The 25,274-nt window shown below is 36.5% G+C and overlaps 1 protein-coding gene across 2 annotated transcripts in view; it reads right to left on the bottom strand.

Annotated features, from left to right (window-relative positions):
* PDSS2 (decaprenyl diphosphate synthase subunit 2) overlaps positions 1 to 25,274 on the bottom strand; it is a 288,128-nt gene that overhangs the window by 174,019 nt on the left and 88,835 nt on the right. The window lies entirely within an intron of this gene.

The raw sequence follows: 25,274 nt of genomic DNA, 5'->3' as shown, positions 1-25,274 counted from the left end.
CACATCTATGGACAGCTAATTTTCGACAAAGGAGCCAAGACCATACAATGGAGAAAGGAAGGTCTCTTCAATAAATGGTATTGGGAAAACTGGACAACCACATGCAAAAGAATGAAAGTAGACCATTATCTTACACCGTATACAAAAATTAACTCCAAATGGATTAAAGACTTGAATGTAAGACCTGAAATCATGAAACTTCTAGAAGAAAACATAGTAAGTACGCTCTTCGACATCGGTCTTAGCAGCATATTTTCAAGTACAATGTCTGACCGGGCAAGGGAAACAAAAGAAAAAATAAACAAATGAGACTACAACGAACTAAAAAGCTTTTGCGCAGCAAAGGAAACCATCAACAAAACGACAAGACAACCTAACAATTGGGAGAAGGTATTTGCAAACCATATATCTGATAAGGGGTTAATATTCAAAATACATAAAGAACTCAACATCTCAATACATTTCAACAACAAAGAAACAAACAACTCAATTAGCAAATGGGCAAAAGATCTGAACAGACATTTTTCCAAAAAAGATATACAGATGGCCAATAGGCACATGAAAAAATGTTCAGCATCACTAATTATTAGGGAAATGCAAATCAAAACTACAATGAGATATCACCTCATGCCTGTCCGAATGGCTGTAATTAACAAGACAAGAAATAACAAGTATCGGAGAGGATGTGGAGAAAAGAGAACACTCATACACTACTGGTGGAAAGGTAAACTGGTACAGCCACTATGGAAAACAGGATGGAGATTCCTCAAAAAATTAAGCATAGAACTACCATATGATTCAGCCATTCCACTGCTGAGTATTTATGCAAAGAATACGAAACCCGAATGTGTAAACATACATGCAACCCTATGTTCACTGCAGCATTATTCACAATGGCCAAGACTTGGAAACAACCTACGTGCTCATCAATGGATGAATGGATAAAGGAGATGTGGAATATATACACAACGGAATACTACTTAGCTACAAAAAAAAGATGAAATCTTGCCATATGTGATAACATGGATGGACCGTGAGGGTATTATGCTAAGTGAAATAAGTAAGATAGAGATAGTCAAATACTATATGATCTCACTCATAAGTAGAAGATAAAAACAACAAACAAACACATAGATACAGAGATTGGATTGGTAGTTACCAGAGAGGAAGCGGGGAGGTAGGAGGGCGAAAGAGGTGACAGGGCACATGTATATGGTGATGGATGGTAATTAGTCTTTGGGTGGTGAACATGATGTATTATACACAGAAATCGAAATATAATGATGTACACCTGAAATTAAAAAAAAAAAAATTTCCTTTTCTACCTCCCAAAATAACAAAGGTTCAGGAATTCTTCCCCCACCCCCCACCCAAATATCATACATCACTGAAACACTTGCCACTTTCAGAATGCATTACTCAAAAGGTCAGGAAAAGAAACTGTAGTGGACTGGTTGACAGAAAGCAAGAGAGGAGTCAGAAAAGCACACCTTCTGACGATTAATTTTCATGTAAGACAGTACTTAACCTGGAGAATAGTTTAACGGCTTGAGTAAATTAAATAACTGTTTCCAAAACAGTACTTCTTTAAACTTACTTCATTAACACCCTTAGAAAAAGTACTAAGATATTAAAGTGATAATGTCTACAGCTCAAAAATTAGCTCACAACCAAAAGCAAATAAGAAATTTTGCTCCTGAGCGTAAAAATCTCTAGGATTCTAAACTTACTGAGATAATATGTTTCATATAGTTCAGGTCATACTTCACCTGGAACACTGTGATTTATTCTCAGTGCCTCTCTTAAGGAGGGACCCTGACAAGCTGGAGCATCTCCAGAAGACGGTGAAATCACATACTGCCACATGCAGGGCTGAAGAACAAAACCTACGGATGCTAGCCTGGAGGACGGTAAAGTTGGTGTTCTCAAATTTATTCAGTCAAAAATGTGATGAATGCTTACTATATGTCAGGCACAGTGCTAAACAGACAGAGGAGGACATGATGATAAGCACTGGTGAGCTGTGGTCTCCCTTCTGGATTAAAAATCACAATAAAATGTGGCAAGAGCTATTTTAGTGGATGAACTAGGGCTGTGAGAGCACAGAGAAGGGGCAATCAACATACCGGAGGTGAGGGGGGTGAAAGAGATCCCCCTGAGACCTAAAGGATGAGGAAGAAGTAGCCAGGGAGCTGAAGTGGGGAGGGGAAGTGAAAAAAAGTGTTCCAAAAAAGAAACAATAAGTGTGAAGGTTTGGAGAGAGAAGAGGATACCGCTGTTTCCAGAACCAATATGGCAGGAACACAATGTGTGAGCGGAAGAGTTGGGAGAACTAAAGCTAGAGGAATGTATGATAATTGCAAGAGTTCCATATGGATAGGAGACAGACCTAGTAAGCATACTTTAGAGACTGACACTAATGAATAGAAAATATAGCAGGCCAATTTTGGTTCAACATGAAGAAATTAAAAAACAGAGTAGCCTCTGTTGATGCTGAGTCCCTTGCTACTAGAGATGTTGAAGAAGCTCCACAGCCTCTGACATAACACATTAGAGAGAAGCCTGGACTATTTGACATCTGAAGTTTTTTCTCACTCTGTGATTCTTTATGATCTCACCTCACTACATTTAATTATCTGATACTCGACAATATGCACAATAGATATTAAAATTGGAAGAATTCTTTATTGTCAAAGTGTCATAAATGAAAGTAATATTTACTATTTTGTAATCTTTATCACTAAAATTCTACAGAATTGTTTTCCTTTAGCTAATATAAACAAAAACTTCATCATTCATTCATTCAACTAATATAGACTGAACACCTTTCACACATCAGGCCCTGTGCTAGGCGTGGATGCAATGGGGAGCAAAACCAGGCACAGGGCTTGTGAAGCTTACGATCTAGTGCAAGAGACTGGTAATAATGAAAGAATGAGAAATAAATGTAAAACTACAATGGTAATAAATGCCACAAAGGAAAAAGAGAGATGGTGGTGTGAGAGCTTATAATCGGGGAACTAAACTAGCTAGGAAAGTCAGAGGCTTCCTTAGGAGGTGGTGACTGAGCTGATATCCATAGGAAGAAGAGATATAAAAGAGGGATGTGGGAAGAGAACAGGTAAGGGGAGTGTATCTGCAGCACAAGAACAAGCACATGCAAGGCTGAGAGGCAGACAGGGACTAGAACACACACATTGAACAGGCCATGCTCACATCCAAAGAGCAATGTGAAGCCACTGCAGTCTTTCATTAAGTAATGGATGACATAATCAGATATTGTTTTAAAAAACAAAAAGACCCTCTATCATCAGTGTGGAAAAAGGCCTTGGGGGGAGGGGGGAGGAGGAAAATAAAGTGGGTATAAGGAAACCAGTTAGGAGGCTTTTGCAGCAGTCAATGAGAAATATGGGAGTAGCTTGGTGAACACACTAGAGATGTACCAAATCTAAAATAGTACTTCAATTCAATTTAAATAGATGTTACATATTATGTAGTCTTGGAAAATTAGCTAATATGGATATATCACTAATTTTTAATAATATCATCCTGAAAAGTCTATAAGTAGAATTTTTGGGAGGAAAAACTTGGCCTCCTCCAAAATTCTGCTCTAGATATACAACAGATAAACAGCAAACATTAACATTCTAATAGCTATACAATTTCATGGAAATAAGGATCATATAGGTGAAACTTTGCATAACTCAGCTCTATACCCTTCTCACTTCATGGTTTCTATGGCTAACTGCAATTCTCACTGCATCATTATATCTTTCCAGAACTATTATCTAATTTCTTTTCCTTAACCCAATCCTATAAGTATTTCAAATCCTCAAATCACAGCTATGGCACCTTTGAGTTCCTCTCAAACTCCATTTCTTCAACACATATGTACCAAGCATAAGAGGTATACAAAGAAACAAGAGGTATAATAAAAGAGCTATGATAATAGGTTAAAAAAACAGTTAAATTGAATAATACAAAGAACAGATAACAAAGATAGTAGAGTAACAAAAAGCTATCAGTACACAGAGGAAGAAAGAAAACTGCTTCTTGCTAGAGGTGCCCCTCACAGCAGAGGCAGCATTCACACCGAACTTTAAAGATGGTCAAATTTCCCTGAGCAGAGAATGGAGGTAGAAGTGGGATGGGTTATTAGGACGAAAAGAAGGGTATTTTAGGAGAAAGAAACAGGTTATGCAGTGATAAGGAGGTGGAAGAATGGGGAGCAGGTTCAGCAGCTGTGGGGCTACTCTTTTGGGCAATGTGTGAAGGTGAACAAGCCCAGAAAAACAGATAGCCTAAAGAGGGGAGGGCCTTGAAAGTCAGGTTTAGAGTCGGGACTTTATTCTGCAGGCAATCTGAAGGCATGGATGGTTTGTTAGCAAGGCAGTAATGCGATTAGAGCTAAAGACTAAAACTGTTACTCTGGGCGTAATACTGTTACTCTGGCAGTAGTATGTTGGGTGCAGTGAAAGGAGAGAGAAGATTGGAGTAGCTTCTTCCAATAGTCCAGGTGGGAGATAATGAGGTCCTAAATTAGGGTAGTGGCAGCAGGGATGGAAAAGAAAAACTGAATAATGGCAGCAGCATGGAGGTGGAACAGGCTAGTCTTGGCAACTGACTGCATGAGGGAGACATCGCGAAGGGATCAGGAAGCAAAGGAAAGGTAAGGGCTGAATTTAAGATTCAAACCTGTTTGCTGGAGGTGATGATGCTAGCATTAGCAGGGATTGGAAAGAAGAAGGAGAGTTAATGGGGAATTAATGAGTTCAGTTTTGGACATGTTAACTTTGAATGCAAGAAGGATTTCCAGATGGAGATGCCCAGCAGGCAGCTGGAAATGCTGTGGGTATAGATTTGGGAAGCATCCTCATAGAGGTGACGGCTGAAGCAGTAGGAATTGATGGATGAGTTTTTGAGGGGAGAAAAAAGAGAAAAGAAGGTAAAGGATGGGAAGAGATGGGAAGAGAGAAGGAATCTTGGAGAACTCCTATACTTAGGGGACTGCGGAAGGATGAGTAACCAACATGAAGGAACAGCGTATGTCTATAAACAAATAAAAGGGGTCTCCACAGACACCCAGAAAGAAGTTTGGGCATACATGCACAGTGGAGGCAGAGAACAACGACAGTGCAGTGTACAGAAACTAGGACCACTAGTTGCCCCTTCCATGAGCTTTTACGGTATTTATTATAAACTTCCAGTTTGGCACTTACACTGAATAACAAAAATGATAACAACGACACAGACAACAACTATAACATACTACAATGCCAGGCATGCACTGCTGCACAAGCATATGCTCTAATCCTCACAAAAACCACGCAAGGTAACTGGTAATATCTCTTTATAGGTGAGGAAAATTAGCAAGAAGGGTTAGAAAAGTTAAATAATTATTAGCCACACTAGTCAACTAGTAATGGAAGTGACAAGATTTAGACATAATTTGGGCTCCAAAGCCCAGGCTCACTTATGCTCTGCAGCCTTGCTATTTAATTATTTCTCCACAGACAGTCCCTCACAAGCCTGTGAGAACCTTGAGGGCACTCAGGCTTAGTCATCTTTGGATGCCCTGCACCCAGTAGAGTAAATGACACAGAAAAGGTCTCAAAAAAATGCAAGATGAGAGAATAAACGGCTTCAAGAAGTAGAGCAGCAGACCTCACCCGGGTAGACCTGTTACCATTCCCAACCTTTCTCATCTCTCCTGTTATCCATTTGCTATATTCAACGGTTCAGCTCTGAATCTTGAGTTCCTCTTCCTAAATCATAGTGGATTCTTTAAAAGTGACAGCCACACAGAAGAAAACCCACAATACATGCTGAGATTTATTTTAATGCTATGTTGAAAAGTTACTGTACATATAAGAAGTATGCCATATCAAAGGACCTATTCCTTAGGTTTTAAATAGAGAGAACTCAATATAGTGGAGTGTTTATGTGTTTTGTTTCTCCATTCAGAAGAACTGACTGGATTCGCTGCTGCATCAGTGCCCGAGAGAGAAGACTGTCCTCACTCTGAACAGAAGGGAGGAGTAGTTCCAGATGGAGAGTTGAGGTAGGGTGGCAGAACTGGAGCATGAGAAGACTTTTGAGATTCATGCTTGAGAGTTCAGAATTCTAACTTACGCCAGTGATCCAAATCACAACCTTTTGGTAAATATATAATCAAATATTAAGGAAACAATTTCCACCTACAAGCGACCGTCACCCTTGAGTCAGCTCAAAGCACCTCAAAATAAAACTGAATGGGGAAGAATTAGCAGCGCCTACACCCCCACAAGAGGAAGAACTCCCTCCAATGCTACTACCTAGAGGTATGGAGTTTGTTGTACTTGTTTATTACCCTACTTTTAATATATCCAATTCCAATAAATCAATCCAGAAAATATAAGCAGAAAGATGGATGTCAAATCTAACATACATGAGGTGGGTTGATTGATAATATTCCTAACAATGCTTGTGACTGTGATCCTAGTTAAAGTTTTAAAAATTCACATACAGATACCTCAAACAAAAGGATTGATTACAATGTACACAGCTTTTGCCAAAGAACCAGAGGAATACTCTGATCTTTTCTACTCTTTTTTTTTTTTAACGTCGACTGCATCTGCTAAATTGATTTTGTGACCTACTAATGAGTTGCAACTTGCAGTTTTTTGAACAATAGTGTTTTAAGTCATGTAAAGCATGTGATATAAGTGAAAAGAACTGGAAGTATAACGTAAAATTAATTAAATAGGAATAGAATTATCACTATTTAAAAACAGAAAACCTGTCCATACACTAGAACAAATTTAGTGTTGCAACAAAGGATTAAAAATTTTTAATGACATGGGAAAATATTTAAAATGTTAAATGAAAAGATAGAATATAAAACTGTATATGTAATACGATCGCAATTATGTCTCTATGTATGCACATATATATGCATATAAACAAGGCCAAAAACTAGAAATAAATATGGCAAAACATTAACATTTAAAATCTGGATGTCATTATATAGGTGTTCAATACACAAAGTGTCCTTGTATTTTTCTGTGTGTTTAAAATATTTTGTTTAAAAAAATGAAAAGAAACAAGATAGGAAAAAAATATCCTCAAATGGTAGCAAGTGTGGATTGGATTTTTAGATTTAGGGTAATTTATTTTCTAAATTGCATAAGAGCAACAGATCTCTTTTTAAGTCTGGAGGAAAAAACACTGTACTTTAAAAATAACAATTTTAAGAAGGCAGATGACTTACTACATTATAGTTGTGTTTCTCATTTGAAGAAAAAAATTAACACACATTTAATGAACCCCAGAGTCCTATATTAGGTGCTTTTTGGGTTCTCCTATTTCACCTTTAATTTCTCTAAGATTTAGACACAAGGCCAAAGTTTAAATGGTATCAAAGAAGTGATGTTAAAAAATATATATAATTAGCAATTCAACGACAGTAATATTACTCAGCTGTAAAAGAAAAAAATTAACAGTCATGAAAATTGTTTTAAAGCACTACAATTTGAGGGAGACTAAAAATAGTCTGCATGTCACAGATTTTTTAATATAAAATTAGCAGAAGAACTGGAGGTTAATTTCCATGGACAAAATGACCCAAATTGTCTTATTCTTGCCATATCTATCCTGAGACGAAACTGCCCGAGACTTGAAACAACTTTAGGGCCTGAGGTGACCAGCCTTTAGAATCTGGGAGCTGTAGCAGTCATTGACATGTCTCCAGGGCCACATGCACATCCCACCCAAATTAAATCCCTGGGGGCCGGCAGGGCCAAGGAACTGCCTCACCAAAGCCCTGCCAAAGCTGCAATTAGGTTTGATGGGCATGTGGCAGAAAACAGGAGCTGGAAAAAAAGGAGTAAGAGAGAAGAGAAAGTAGAATGGGGGTAGCGCACAGGGGTTTTTGAGCAGGGGAGAAATCAAGCCAGGAGCTTTTCAGAAATGTTACTCAACTCCAGTAGTTTAATGAAATATGACTGAAATAAAAAAGAAATATAAAATAATGCCATAATCGTCAAGTTTACAGCAAGATGTAGACTGGCCACCTTAGAATTAAACATACCACCAGAGAACAACAACAACAAAGATTTCCCTACTCAAATGATAATTAAAGATTTATTTAAAAATACTAATGTAGTAAAGTAGGGCCATTTAAAAAGATATTTTTGTCACACTGAAAACTGTTAAAATCATCTCATACAATAATTTTTACATATAGATTCCTTTTTTTCACATTAAAAAATCAATTTAGTGTTGAAGCAAAGAGGTAGAAAAATTGAGTGCTGGAATACAGGCATTATTACACTACGCAGACACACAAGACTCACACCACCACTCAAGCAGTGACACTGGCTAAGAGCTAACGTTCTGTGAATTACACCTCCCCCTACCATGGTCCGTCTGTGCAGGGAGTAATCAACCAAATGTGAATGAGTATTCCCTTAATGTTCAGTGCTTTTCTCCACTGTAGTCCTAATTGCAATAGACTCTGCCACTCAAATACAAGAGAACTGCTCTCAGATTAATCTTCTGTAATTGTCTAGGTTTTACTCAGCTAGTATACAAGCATGTTTTTATCAAAAAGAATGTCTTAATGTAAGTAATAAATATTTATTTAGTACTTGGTGTATTAGTCCTATTAGCTGATGAGGGTGGTTCAATTGTGCAAAATTTTAGAATATTTGCATAAGAACAAGTTGGAAAAGACAAATGGTAGAAGTCCATTCAATTGGCTTTTACATAACATTATTAAGAGGCTAAAGCCAAATGTAAAAGATACGATAGCAGATGGGAAAAGACAGTAAAAAATAAGCAACTTGGAAAAAAGTGGTGAAACACTTTATAGAGAAACAGATAATACCTCAAGGGCAAACTGGGATGGTGGTGGGAGGGTAGTAAAGTGAAATACATCATGGATTTTAGCCAGAGAAATGAGTTTTTAAAAAATGAATGGAAAAACAATCAAAACCTAAAACTACATTATTACAACATGATGGTTCAGAAATCAACTGCAAAATTTTTAGGAAAATCTCATTTTTCCAAAATCGACACTGAAATCAAGGTACAGGAGACCAAAACATGGGAGAACTAGACATGATGGGTGGTGGGACACAGACTGTTTGTGCTCGTCTTCCACAGAAAGAATTTCCTCCAGACAAAAGATCCCACGATCCTAAGTTCAAACCTATTAGTTCTCATAATCACAAATATTGCCACCCAAATAACACTAAGATCTTATAGATATTTAAAACAGCCACCAACAGAGGTAGTAAAGGGAAAAGATTTTTATGATAGTGGCAAATTATGTGTGTCAATAAGAAAACGTGATTCGACTTTTTCAAGTTTCATTTACATGGTATTAATTAATAGGACGGCACTTACTGAATGAAGAGAGAGATGCTTGGAATAAATTACATACAGGTTATTCTAGCCAATTTAATCCCAGAGAACAATAACCCTTGCTTTACTCTAGCAGGTCAAAAGGGTCTGGGAAGAAATCCCTCATTTACTAGATTGCCAGCAAGCTACCTGGAGGCAGACTGTCTCATCCATCCTGGTATATCCCCAAGCCTTCACGGGTGCCAGCGCATCTCACCTGACAACTATCCTGTGAGGTAGTAGTTTTCCTCATTTTATTAATGAGGATACTGAGGCTCACAGGGATAGTTTATTTTCTCCATATCAATAATTATCACTGAGAGACAACATATTTGTATTCATTTATTTTGGTTATTGTTTGTCTTTCTTGACTAGAATGTAAGCACGTTACAGAATATTTACTTGTCTACAGTTGTATCTCCAGCACTTAGAATAGTGCCTGGCACACACAGACATTCAATAAATATTTGTTGGATGAATTAATAAGGTAACCTGCCCAAAATTATGCAGCCAATGAGTGAGAGAACCACGGTTCAATTCAGATGTCTGCCTCCAAAGTCCATATTCACCCAACCTAGAGAGAGAATGATCACAGCAGCATTAAAATACAGAGAGTAGGGGCCAGCCCAGTGGCGCAGTGGTTGAGTTTGGTGCGCTCCACTTTAGCGGCCCAGGTTCGCAGGTTTGGATCCCAGGCATGGACCTACTCCATTCATCAAGCCATGCTGTGGCGACGACCCACATACAAAATAGAGGAACACTGGCATAGATGTTAGCTCAGGGCCACTCTTCCTCACCAAAAAAAGAAGAGAAAGAAAAGAAAATACAGAAAGTCAAAAGGAACGATGGCTTAGAATTTGGGCTTAGAAAGTACCTTATAGGTAAGAGGAGTGAATAAATTTTTAAAGTTCATTTCTCCTAAACACCTCCTTGAAACTTCTCTTGATTACAGGTCTGGTGTACTGAGAGCTGGACAAGCAGTGGGTGCAGGCTTTTCCTTATGGGCAAGTTCAACAAGACTCCCAGGCAGCACAGAGCCGGAGGATTTGTGGTCCATTAAACACAGGGCAATGGGAAGCCTTGAATAGCCCCCATTCACACAGAGGCTGAGAAAAGTTTGCACTGCAGTGAAAGTGCTGTCCAGGTTAAAAACCACAACTAAAAAACAACAACAACAAAAAACCTTACAGACTGCAGGAGCAGCCAGGGTCTCCCCCACAGCCAAGGAGCCTTACACTGAAATGCGGATACGCATAGGCGCAGTTTGTGGCATATGGCCTTGTGCCCTTCTGGTAGCCTGATCATCCTCTAAAATAGTACACAAAATTACAACTGTTAGGGAAGGAGGAGACCACGTTTTTCATCATCCTTTTCTGAACACCTTAGGTCCTTTCCTTGAAATTGGGTGAATGTGAATTTTTCCATGGAAATAGTTGATTGAAGGGCTACTTACTCAAAAGAAATAATTTAGGTACATTCTATGTTTTTATTTCTAGGAATATATTAAAACGAGACAGGAAATTTATGTTTGGAAATTTTTTGTTCCCATTGTAATAGCTGTATTTTGTCCTAATTCACACTAAAATAATTCATCTTGGTAAGGTAAAAGACAGTAAAGGACAGCACTGTAGCTATAAAGTGCTGGGAAATGTTGAAAATGCTGTGGTCATTATTAGGCTTTGCCTTATTAGGATGTCATTTGTCCCTCACATTCTTCCTTCCCGAAAAGTTGTGAGGCATGGGCCTTTATTTCACTAGAAATGAGAAAATAGTAACGAGATAAATCATGGATTCTCCCCTCACCCCAAATAAGGCAATGGAACTTATGGACATCCATCTGCCTATCCTTTTGACTGACTTTTTTGGGGAAAAGGGGTGGGCAATAGAAGTGGGAGGGTAGGAAGCAAACTACTACTTTTATAGCATATACCGTGACTGTGGGCTACGCACTTTACATGCACTCAACAATTCGATGAAGTAGGTACTACAGTTATCTCCATTTTACAGGTGAGAAAGCTGAGGCTTAGAGATAAGTCAGTTTCTTGTCCAAGGTCAAAGTAAGTGGCAGACTCAGAATTCAAAATCAAGATTGTTTGACCCCAAACCTGCCACTTTAATCACTGGTTATTCATTGAAGTTCTTTGGTTCTCAGGGACCAATAACATTAAGGCAAGGAGATGACTCCCATGTGAAAGGGCAGATGGAACTTAGGGCAAAACAAACAAGCTAGGTTTTTTTTCTTGTTGGTACAAGGCTGAAGAGCCTTTAAACAATCACTGGAATATCAAGCAAAAGTAAAACAGCTATTGTTAGTAGTTTTTAAACTCTATAACTACTCAAATAAAAAAATTAACATCTACATTTATTTCGATGGGCTGACCTATAGCGTGATGTTTACTTCATATTTCTAAACTGAAATGTTTCCCTCAGTACAAGGTTACTTTATCACAGCAAACAAAAAATATAGTCCAAGATTCTAAACACTGCTCATTGATACACTAGGGACCCAGTCTTGGCCACTTTATCCTAGAAAGGTAAAAGTAATAAACCCAAATGATAGCTAATATCTATTGCACACACTACTCTTAGTACTTTATATGTATTTACTCACTTAAACCTAACACAAGGTTGTAAGGTACCATTTTTTATCCTGATTTTACAGATGGGGAAACTGAGACACAAAGAAGTAATAAGCAACAGGGCCGGCCCCGTGGTTTAGCGGTTGGGTGTGTGCGCTCTGCTGCTGGCAGCCCAGGTTCGGATCCCAGGCGCGCACCGATGCACCGCTTGTCAGGCCATGCTGTGGCGGTGTCCCATATAAAGTGGAGGAAGATGGGCACAGATGTTGGCCCAGGGCCAGTCTTCCTCAGCAAGGAGAGGAGGTTGGCATGGATGTTAGCTCAGGGCTGATCTTCCTCACACACACACACAAAAAAAAGTAATAAGTAAGTGGTAGGGCCATAAGTAAGTGGTAGGGACATGATTCTAACCCAGGCATTAGGACTCTAGAGTCTACATATTTCCTCACCCTCTCCTACTTTTTTAAAAAAACAATCTCAAACTTATAGAAAAGTTGCAAGCATAGAACAAATAATTTTTGTTTTCCTGAACCATTTAAAAGTTAGTAATACATGACTACTAATTCTGACACCCTTCAAGTTTCCCCAATTATCCCAATAATATTTTTTATAGCAAAAGAATGTAATTCACAATTCTACATTGCATTTAGGCGCCATGTCTCTTTGGTTTCCTTTAACCTGGAATAGTTTCTTAGTGTTTCCTTGACTTTCATGGCCTTGACAATTTTCAAGATTACAGGCCAGTTATTTTAAAGTGGGTTTGTCGGCCATTTCTTTGTGATTAGATGTACATTATGCATCTTTGGCAGGAACATCACAGAAATGATGTGTTCTTCTCACCTCAATTTCAGTTTGTTTCCTGATTAGATTTTCACTTTGACCATCTGATTAAGGTGATGTCTACCAGGCTTCTCCACAGTAAAGGCACACTTTCCCCCTTTAACATTAATAAGTTTTGTGGGGAGGTACTTTGAAACTATATAAATAGCCCATTCCTCACAAACCAGAGCATGCTAGACACTGGTGGGTACTTAACAATTACCGCTTCTCTTGAGCAAATATGTATCGTTAGCTCAAGAAAGTAAAAAAAGAGGGTGAACTGAGAAGATCAAAATGTATTTCTGCAGAGACAAATTTTATTGAATGAATAAAAAAAAAATTTATGAGGTTTAATTGGTAAGCAAATGATTAAACAGTGGAAGTTTCAATATTTGAGATACACAGTCATTGTGCTGTCCCTGAAAAAAAAATCCACATTTAGTGAAAATGGTAATAAAAAAAGGTCACAAATATAGATTTTGTTTTAAATGATGGCTTTAAAAAAGATGCTGCAAAAGAAATAAGGTCTGAATTGAGCAAAGAGAGGGAGAGACTAGGAATGACATAAAAGTTAATTTAAAGAGACAAAAAATGTTTTCTACCATATTAAAAGTAAAAGAATAAAATAAAATAAAATTGATAAAAGTAATGGGACAAAATTACTCTCTCCACACTGCCAATAGAGTTCCAAACCTTATGAATTTGAGGACCATGATAAAAGTACGAAACCTTTGCCTCTGAGCACATTTGCCAAAATCCTAATGAATTTCAGAGAGACATAATAGACATTTTTGGTCCCAAAATGCAGGCAATAATTTCCCTTGGTTTTAAAGTTCTAGTGTGGTTATGTTAACAAGAATTGGATTATCTGCATCACCTGATATCAAAAGTTTCCTCCTTTCCCCAAAAGTAGTCAGACAAATTTAAAGATGGGGTGAATCCTGTGGCCAATATATTTCAGGATTATTTTGTTTTGTTATTCATGCACAAGTGGAAACTAGAAACTTACCAATAGATTAGGTAGGCCTATCAAAGTGCTTGACTTTTGGATGTGTTCCTCACCTTCAAATATTTTGTATTTAAATCAATGTCTGGTGAATGGTTCAAACTGTTGTTTATTATTCAAGAACTGAAAAGCACTGACAATCCTCACTGTATACTCTGGTTCCCATTCAATCTGGTCTCAAAATGTGATATAAATATCAAGCAAGCACTTGCCTACATAAAAAATTATAGTTAAAAGTTTTTTCACTCACTCTTTTACTCTCATTCTTTCCAGAAAAGCTGCTATTCTCTATGTCTGCATTATTCCAAATGTTCTTTAGTTAACTGTAGTGAGATCCAGTAATTTCCTACAAAACAGCATTAACAGAACCAACTACAATATACATTTCTGAAACAATCTTTCAGATGATAACAAGTATTTTCATATTTTTATGAGATTTTTAGGGGAATAGGCTAATAAGCTAAGAGTTTTTGGTAAAGAAACTTCATGAATCACAGAAACTTGATTAACTTTATCAATTCAGAGGACTGCTGAGTCCCATTTCACAATATCGCCATTTTAAAATGTTGCTAAGAAATCCACTTTGTATTAAAGCAAACCTTCATAAGCAAATACAGCAAAAACAGTCATGTTTTTCAAAAAGAGCAGAAAAGTAACCATAACTATTGTTAGTATTGCTATTATGAATTTGTCTTAAAAAGATTCTTTAATTTTGTAAGAATGGTCCATAATTGACCATCTTCTAATTTTTCACTATCACAGAAAAGATTCACACAAACTTAACTATATTAAATATTCCTACACAAACAATAATAGGAAAACAGAATAACCCTAGTTTGGCAGTTATAGTTAAACACGTGGAAATAATAAGGATTTCATCTCATTTTTAATATACGAAAGTCAGTAAAAGATCCTAAAATTCTATTATTAAAAATTCTCTTTTATGAATATGTAATTTTAGTGCAACTTACATTAATTACTCCATTTGTTTCATTATGGTGCAAAACAGTTCTCAAAATCCTGGATAAAAAGGGCTATCATAATACACGGGTTCTGCTTAAGTTACTCAGACCAATAACTGAACAAAACTGGAGAGTAGCTGGGATTAGTAATGATGGCGGTACGGGGAGACAGCACATGAACAGCAGGATGTGGTTTACTAACTATTTCTACCAGAAAAAGATTAAACTTCTGGTTCATCTAAAGCAGTAGTTCTCAACTCAGGGGTGAGTTTAGTCCCTCAGGAGACTTTGGCAATGTCTAGAGATACTTTTGGTTGTCACAGCTTGGGGGATGCTACTGGCATCTAGAGAGTAGAGACCAGGGTTGCTGTTGAACATCCACAACATACCTGATAGTCTCCCACAATAAAGAACTATCAGCCCAACATGTCAATAGTACCAAGGTTGAGAAACCCTAATGTAGAGAATATACTGTGTACTTATAGGACTCATCTCAGAGGATTATTATGAAGCTTAAATATAAACATTCAGCATGTAAAACCCTAAGTATACTCCTTGGCACATACTATGTGCTCAGTATACATCAGTTATTACTATTATCAGTATTACTATTGTTATCCATATAGTCAATGATTTTTGGCTTTAGTGAAAGCTGAAACTGATGCAATCCTATTTTACCTGCCCCCACGTAAAAACATTAAGAACAACTTTCAAGAAATTGAAAAAAAAACTTTTTTTGAAGAATATAGCAAAAAGCTTCTTGAGTGTCTATGCAGGCACCAGGTTTGTATAAACAAAACATGTAGATGTACACAATCATTTGGGATTAGGAAAAATTAGTTCTTGATTTTTACTTACAGCAGGAAAAACAGTAAAACATATATTTTACTTCTTTCTTCCCTAGGCAGGATGCCCAGGAATATCAATTGATTTTATGTACAGTTATTATAACAAAATATTTTTTAGTAGCCACACTTTTTAAAGTCAGAACCATTCTGTTTAAAGCCAAGTACTCCCCTGTAATTTTTCTCATATTAGCTAACATGACAGCAATAACTAAATGTGGTTAGCCATTGTAATTACATTACAACTGCTTTTCCTCCCCAGATACCATGTTATTGTATTTGTTACCTCTTCAGACTCCTTTTTATTGTTACACCAATAAAAAGTTTTTCTGAAGAAGCAAAGCCTTTACTTATAAAAAGATAGGTGACACCCCTCAATACGATAATGTTAACACTTTCTCCTCAGCTCTTGAAAATGCCAAAGATTCTTAAATTAAGAGTCCTGCAATTTAATTCATGAAATCCTGAGGCAAAATATCAGCCTAGAAATAATAAATGAACTTTACAGAGAAATGACTTTTAGAAAATCACTGGAAATTTTTAAATGTATTTTTCTTTTCTTTTTCTCAGGAAAAAAGCTCATGACTTTAAAAGGTTGGAGAATTTAAGCAAACACTCAGTGGTTTTGGAAATGTAGTTTCCATGGCAACCAACATGGTCTTCTTTATATAGCATTATAAACAGATGGTAAAGAGTGGTCATGTTTGTTTCTTTGCCAGTATATCAATAAAACTGCTGTAATACTGCATTGAATACACTTGAACTATTTAATAAATTTAATATACTAACAACAAGATCTAGTAATCTACACAGACAAGTATAATTAACTAGTATCTGAGGGGTTTTTTTCTTTTTAATAAAAACATGAAGATCTTGAACAGTGAAGTCACTATACTCCACAGAGTCAACAGTCTTCCTTGGCAAGACTTTGTACAAATGTTTTCTCAGCACTTGCCATGCAGGGCATATCACCACAAATATGAATCTGATGAGGAGAAAATAATGGATTGAAATAATAAAAGTGGAATCGTGTCTATAAATTTATTCCTTGGCCATCTTTTCTTAAAGAACAAATGAGAAATTAAGAAGCACAAAGAGTTTCTTTACAATAAACAATAGGTTGTAAAGCAAATGGCAAAATTGTTTAAAAATCAGATTCCATTCCATGTATATAGTAATGGCTTTCAGAAACACAGGTGCTCTGAATTCCACTGCTTTAACTGCGGTAACTTGCTAGGTACTATTTGCTAGAAAACTAAAATAAGCCAAGAAACTATAAATGTGATTAGTCTGTCAGTAAAAGTTTGAACAGCCAATTCCTGCATGTATTATCAACACATTTGAGGCAGTGACCCTGTATCTCTGGAAGGCAGTGAGAAGGGGCTGTACATGAGCCTGTAGCTCCACAAGGGCACAGGCAACCCTTCTTAATAGGCCCATCCTAGAGGCCTTTACGTATTTTCCAAGCTAGGTGAGGAATGCTTACCTTAAAAAAAACTCGGGACAACATCTACTATTTTTAATTATATAAATGGCCATTTTGATTACACCTATAAAACAATATTGGGTAAATGGCACCTGTCCTACATTCTCCGTCTTATGCATCTATCCCTAAATTTGCTGATTTTTATCATTTACAGATTCTTTCTATGCTTCTCACATCAAGGCAAGTTCATTGGAAATGAGATATTTCATTTTGCAAAACAATCCATGATGGAAATACAGAAAAAGGGTATGCCTATTTAGGAAAGGAGTGAATTATGTATTAGGAAAGGAGTATATCACAGTTTAATTGAAAAACAAAAATTTTCAATTAAAACATTTTAAGACTGGTAGAGACTGTCCTAGATTTATATTTGACTCAAAACTGGGAAAATTTTTTGAAATTATGTATCTTGGATGAGCTACAGTGATTTCCACAGTCGACCAAAAACTGCTGCCGTAATACAATTTGGGGGAATTATTTAAACCTGGAGAATCTAGGAAAGAGCTTCCTTTCTCATATGAGGCTGGAGAGTCTCCAACAAGGCTCTAAGCTCATCCACTCAAAAAACATGCCTACCTACAGCAAGTGATCACTACCTGCATGATCATATAACTGAAGCCCTTTTCAGAGGGTTTTCAGTTTGCCTTCTTCTATAGTACTTGTGGTGTGGGAAACTATCTAGCAACGCCAGCCCCTAGTTTAGCTTAACTTCTAGAGTGGTTTTCAACCCTGGCAACAAAACAGAATCACCTGAAGAGCTTTAACTGTAACAATAGCCCCATCCTAGCATATGCTAATTGAGGCAGAATCATCAGGGGTGGGGTCCAGGCATCAGTATTTAAAAAATACTCCTCATGTGTGATTCTAACATGAAGCCACCGTTAAAAAACACCAGAGAGGCTGTGATTCACATTTTTCTTCACCCCTGATGAGAAAGAGATCTCAAATCACCACTTTCACTTTTTCAGGATGCACAACTCAGTGTTCGATTTCCTTTTCATTACAGAGAAGCACAAGACTGAAGAAAAGGCATTGTTGTACTGAATTATTTGGTATAGCAAATTTTATTATAAAGGAGTTCAAAAAAATACAAGACTGAGGTGTGAAAAACTTTTCTCGTGAACTATTCCAGATAGTAATGTTTACCTCTTACAAAGAGTATCATTATCAGGAAGACTTGTGAATAGTGAATTCATTTTCACTCCTTTTGGGATGTACTCAGTGTTTGAGCTGGTTACAATGTATTCTCTACCTTGAACAGCCACAAAATAAATGCTTTCTGGGTTTCCATGCACTTAACAGATATTCTAAAGAACTGACTTAAATGATCAGCATCATTTAAGATCAGCAGTGTAATTCTCATTAGTTCACAGATATGATATTCTCTTTTTCAAGAATGACTTTTAACTACCACCAACAGTAGTGAAAATTCAGGCATTTGGAGAAGGAAAAGCTGCAGAGTAAGAAGGACATCTTCTACCTTCCTTTCTAGCACATACTTAAAATCAATTTTTAAAAACCCGTTAACATACTGTCCCCAAAAGAGAGCAGAAATGAGTTCCGTAGATCACAAACGTTATTTCGAGCCACATGTTCATAGCAAAATTCTACCATGTAGGAAAATGTAAATATCCAGTAGATTGTGATAATAGTTCTTTATATATACTGTTTTCTCCTTTCAAATTATTTGGAAGAAGACCAATGACTTTTTGCTCGATATGAAATAGAAAATAGAAATAAAATAATTACGAACTCTCCAAATTGTCAGCGATAGAGAATAGGGAGGAGAGTGTACAGTTATGTAATCTCAGAGGATAAACCATGATGATACTAAGGCCTTGGAATTGATTTCCACATTCTTGTTTGTTTTCTTACATTTCCACAGGCTACTAAAATTTCCACAAGTCATTTATTCTTTCCTTGAGAAATTTTATTTGGCTATTTGTGTGTATGGTGCTATTAACTCATCATAATTTCACATCAAATCCTCATAACATAACATGATTGGAGTTTAATTCTAAAAAAAATTCAAAACACACAAAACAGGAAAAAATATCACACTAATGCATTTGGGAAGAAACAACCTATTAAAGAGAGTAAGTGTGTCTGGCAGAATTCTAGAGATGACAGAAAACAAGAGGAAACAACATTTCTTAATGTTATTTAAATATGCACACAGGAGACAGGGAGATATGCTAGGACAGAGAATCAACAGGAACTCTAGTCTTCCTGCACATAAAATAGAGCTTCATTAACAATAAAGGAACAGGTATCTTGGGACCCATTTATATAGGCTATTAACTATTATGAGCTGCTGGTATCCAAATTTATTTTAGTACTAGGCAACTGATTAAAAATAAATACAAATTTAAATTCCATCTATTAGCATGTGAAAGCAATGCCTCACTTTCCAGAGTCTAATTTAACACAAAGGTATTTTTCTATGGTCCTGATCACAGAGGATACTGAAGTTCATACACAATATTTCCTAAGTCCCAAAACAAGAACTTTCGTGTTAATCCTCATTTGAATGTAAAAAATTGATGAGTTGACGTGACACGACTAAACAAGCTTTGTTTAATAAGAACTAAATTTTTATTTAAATGTAAACAAATAGTGAAACATACATGCATCTATCTTTCTAAAACTGGAGGAGGGAATCACACACACATTCCTGCCCTAAATTCAGTGCATTTCACCACATTTTATACTTATTTTAAAACATGAGTGGCCATGGTTATCCTCTGATAATTTTTACTGTCTCATCAATAGATACTGATTAATAAACTGAATATATGAACATTTATAAAGAATCATCTGTACATCTTACTGAAAACTATTTAGGGGCTGGCCCTGTGGCCTAGTGGTTAAATTCAGCACGCTCTGCTTTGGCAGCCTGGGTTCGCACGTTTGGATCCTGGGCACGGATCTACACGACTTGTCAGCCATGCTGTGGTGGCAACCCACATATAAAGCAGAGGAAGACCGGCACAGATGTTAGCTCAGGGCTAATCTTCCTCAAGCAAAATAAGAGGAGGATTGGCAATGGATGTTAGCTCTTCCTCAGCAAAAGAAAAAAAAATTTAGAATGTTAGAGTTGGAACTGCAGCAAAGATAATCTAGTTCAATACATGTTTTTACAGAATAAGAAAATAAGGTACAGTAAGGCTAAGTAATTTGCCTAAGGTAAACATAATAGCAATATTTTGACCACATAAATTGTCCAAATTGTAAAATCAGTATAATAGTACCTATCTTTCAAAGATGTTGTGAAAATTCAATGTGTTAATTGCTGTTGTCGATGTTATTTAAAACTGTTATATTTACCTGCATCTAGTTTTTAAAAAAATCATTTGGTTTATTCACTTATATATGTTCTGATAGTGATATTATTTCCACTTATTCCAGAAGTATTAAGTGATTACTCTACGCTTTTTGTAACACAGTCTATGAAGAATAAAGGTGGTATAGCAAGATCTACATCCACAAGTATCTAGTAAAAGCCACTGTAGAAATGAAATGGTGAAAAAAAATTTTTTTTTGTCATGAAGCAATTATTATTTTTTTATTTTTATTTTTTGTTTATTGCAGTAACATTGGTTTATAACTGTATAAATTTCAGGTGTACATCATTATACTTCTATTTCTGTATAGATTACATCACGTTCACCACCCAAATACTAATTACAACCCATCACCACACACATGTGCTGAATTATCTCTTTTGCCCTCCTCCCTCCTCCCTTCCCCTCTGGTAACCACCAATCCAATCTCTGTCTCTATGTGTTTGTTTATTGTTGTTACTATCTACTACTTAATGAAGGAAATCATACGATATTTGACCTTCTCCCTCTGACTTATTTCACTTTGCATAATACCCTCAATGTCCATCCATGTTGTCACAAATGGCTGGATTTCATCGTTTCTTATGGCTGAGTAGTATTCCATGGTGTATATATACCACAGCTTCTTTATCCATTCGTCCCTTGATGGGCACTTAGGTTGCTTCCAAGTCTTGGCTATTGTGAATAACGCTGCAATGAACATAGGGGTGCATGTATCTTTACACATTGGTGTTTTCAAGTTCTTTGGATAAATACCCAGCAGTGGAATAGCTGGATCATATGGTAGTTCTATCCTTGATTTCTTGAGGAATCTCCATACTGTTTTCCATAGTGGCTGCACCAGTTTGCACTCCCACCAGCAGTGTATGAGAGTTCCCTTCTCTCCACATCCTCTCCAACACATGTTGTTTCCTGTCTTGTTAATTATAGCCATTCTGACGGGCGTGAGGTGATATCTCATTGTAGTTTTGATTTGCATTTCCCTGATAGTTAATGATTTTGAACATCTTTTCATGTGTCTGTTGGCCATCTGTACATCTTCTTTGGAGAAATGTCTGTTCAGGTCTTTTGCCCGTTTTTTAATTGGGTTGGTAGTTTTTTTTGTTGTTGAGATGCATGAGTTCTTTATATATTTTGGAGATTAAGCCCTTATCAGATGTATGGTTTGCAAATATCTTCTCCCAATTGGTAGGTTGTCTTTTTGTTTTGTTGATGGTTTCCTTTGCTGTGCAGAAGCTTTTCAGTTTGATGTAGTCCCATTTGTTTATTTTTTCTATTGTTTCTCTAGCCCGGTCAGACATGGTGCTTGAAAATATGTTGCTAAGACGGATGTCGGATGTCGGATGTCGAAGAGTGTACTGCCTATGTTTTCTTCTAGAAGTTTCATAGTTTCAGGTCTTACATTCAAATCTTTAATCCATTTGGAGTTAATTTTTGTGTATGGTGTAAGGTAAGGGTCTACTTTCATTTTTTTGCATGTGGCTATCCAGTTTTCCCAACACCATTTGTTGAAGAGACTTTCTTTTCTCCATTGTATGTTCTTGGCTCCTTTGTCAAAGATTAGCTGTCCATAGATGTGTGGGTTTATTTCTGGGCTTTCGATTCTATTCCATTGATCTGTGTGTCTGTTTTTGTGCCAGTACCATGCTGTTTTGGTTACTATAGCTTTGTAGTATATTTTGAAATCAGGGAGTGTGATACCTCCACCTTTGTTCTTTTTTCTCAGGATTCCTTTAGCTATTTGGGGTCTTTTGTTGTTTCAAATAAATTTTAGGATTCTTTGTTCTATTTCTGTGAAAAATGTTGTTGGAACTTTGATAGGGATTGCATTGAATCTATAGATGGCTTTAGGAAGTATGGACATCTTAACTATGTTAATTCTTCCAATCCAAGAGCACGGAATATCTTTCCATTTCTTTGTGTCTTCTTCAATTTCTTTCAGAAATGCTTTATAGTTTTCCGTGTACAGCTCTTTCACCTCTTTGGTTAAGTTTATTCCTAGGTATTTTATTCTTTTTGTTGCAATTGTAAATGGGATGGTATTCTTAATTTCTCTTTCTGCTACTTCGTTGTTAGTGTATAGAAATGCAACTGATTTTTGTATGTTGATTTTGTATCCTGCAACTTTACCATATTCGTTTATTACTTCTAAAAGTTTTCTGGTGGATTCTTTAGGGTTTTCTATATATAAAATCATGTCATCTGCAAATAGTGACAGTTTCACTTCTTTCTTTCCAATTTGGATCCCTTTTATTTCTTTCTCTTGCCTGACTGCTCTGGCTAGGTCTTCCAGTACTATGTTAAATAGGAGTGGTGACAGTGGGCATCCTTGTCTGGTTCCTGTTCTTAGAGGGATAGCTTTCACTTATTCACCATTGAGGATGATATTAGCTGTGGGTTTGTCATATATGGCCTTTATTATGTTGAGGTACTTTCCTTCTATCCCCATTTTATTCAGAGTTTTTATCATAAAGGGATGCTGTATCTTGTCAAATGCTTTCTCTGCATCAATTGAGATGATCGTGTGATTTTTATTCTTCATTTTATTAATGTGGTGTTATCACGTTGATTGATTTGCGAATGTTAAACCATCCCTGCATACCTGGAATAAATCCCACTTGATTATGGTGTATAATCTTTTTAACGTATTGTTGTATGCGATTTGCTAGTATTCTGTTGAGGATTTTTGCATCGATGTTCATCAGTGATATTGGCCTGTAATTTTCTTTTTTTTTGGTGTTGTCCTTGTCTGGTTTTGGTATCAGGGTAATGTCGGCTTCATAGAATGAGTTAGGGTGCTTTCCCCCCTCCTCAATTTTTTGGAAGAGTTTAAGAAGAATAGGTATTAAGTCTTCTTTGAATGTTTGGTAGAATTCACCAGGGAAACCGTCTGGTCCTGGACCTTTATTTTTGGGGAGGTTTTTGATTACTGTTTCAATCTCCTTACTGGTGATTGGTCTATTCAAATTCTCTACTTCTTCTTGATCCAGTTTTGGAAGCTTGTATGATTCTAAGAATTTATCCATTTCTTCCAGATTGTGGAATTGGTTGGCATATAGCCTTTCATAGAATTCTCTTATAATCTTTTGTATTTCTGAGGTGTCTGTTGTAATTTCTCCTCTTTCATTTCTGATTTTACTTATTTGTGCCTTCTCTCTTTTTTTCTTGGTGAGTCTAGCTAAAGGTTTGTCAATTTTGTTGATCTTTTCAAAGACCCAGCTCTTGGTTTTATTAATTTTTTCTATTGTTTTTTTGGTCTCTATTTTATTTATTTCTGCTCTGATTTTTATTATTTCCCTTCTTCTACTGATTTTGTGCTTGGTTTGTTCTTCTTTTTCCAGTTCCTTTAGGTGCATTGTTAGATTGTTTATTTGAGATTTTTCTTGTTTGTTGAGATAGGCCTGTATTGCTATAAACTTCCCTCTAAGAACTGCTTTTGCTGTATCCCATAAATTCTGGCATGTCGTATTTTCATTTTCATTTGTCTCCAGGTATTTTTTGATTTCTTCTTTGATTTCTTCGTTGACCTAGTCGTTGTTCAGTAGCATTTTGTTTAATCTCCACGTATTTGTGGCTTTTCTGATTTTCTTCCTATAGTTGATTTCTAGTTTCATACCGTTGTGGTCAGAAAAGATGCTTCATATTATTTCAATCTTCTTAAATTTATGGAGACTTGTTTTGTGGCCTGATATGTGATCAATCCTGGAGAATGTTCCATGTGCATTTGAAAAGAACGTGTATTCTTCGGTTTTTGGATGGAATGCTCTGTATATATCTACTAGGCCCATCTGTTCTAGTGTATCATTTAAGGCCAATGTTTCCTTATTGATCTTCTGTTTGGATGATCTATGGAAATGGTGAAAAATTTAAGAGATTGATGAGGAAGCCAAAGATAGAATCATGATTCTTAAAAATATGGTTATATTTTAAATGGAAATAATTTGGTAGGACCAGGGTTTCTCAATCTCGGCACTACTGGCATGTTGAGCTGGATAATTCTTTGTTGTGAGGGTTTGTGCACTGCAGGCTGTTTTGTAGCGTCCCTAACATCTACCCACTAGATGCCTCTAGCATCCCCCAGTTCTAACAACCAAAAATATCTCCAGACATTGCCAAATGTCCCCAGGGGGGCAAAATCATCCCTGCTTAAAAAACACTGGATAAGGTAGACTAATACTATACCTTATGTTGCTTTTCAAGCTAATGATACAGATTAAATATCACCTAGAGGCCAAGCAAATCTGGAGCTTTAGTACTTTTTAAAAAATAGCTTCAGCTCTAAGGCATCAAGCATTAGATAGGGTATTGAATAGAGGAATAAAATCACAAATTCAATACAAAGGTGTGGCTTGGGTTTTGAATCTATGGTTTTCTGCCACTAACTGCCAAAAAGTCTAAAAAAATATGAATTGGTCCACGTTCCTAATGAGAGGGAGATATCTTTGATTACATTAAGGTTTCTCAAATTAGAAATAGCTCCGCCCCCCTCCAAGAAATCCTTAGCACTTCCTTTCCTACGCTTCCAAAATATAATAACTTGTCATTTTGCTAAAGCACTAATTTCAATCCAGTATAATTCCAGGCTGGTGTTCAGGAACAAGCCATTTAGTTCATGTGTAACCTATAGAACGGCATAGGAACATTAAAACAATGTAGTTTTTGTTCTCTGTATATGAATTTTGTGGGGAAAAATTGTTCTAAAACCATTCTCAAATTTCATACTTCCCAAAGATGTCAAAAATATTGAAGGTTTATTATACTGGATATTTCTAAAATATTAGATTAAGGACCAAATAATTGAGGTGTGAAGCAAATGTCAGGTCTATATAATACATAAAGGGGAAGGACT

This window comes from Diceros bicornis, chromosome 23 (genome assembly GCF_020826845.1).
Source record: "Diceros bicornis minor isolate mBicDic1 chromosome 23, mDicBic1.mat.cur, whole genome shotgun sequence".
NCBI classification, from domain to species: Eukaryota; Metazoa; Chordata; class Mammalia; order Perissodactyla; family Rhinocerotidae; genus Diceros; species Diceros bicornis.
This window is presented reverse-complemented; position numbering and strand designations above follow the sequence as displayed.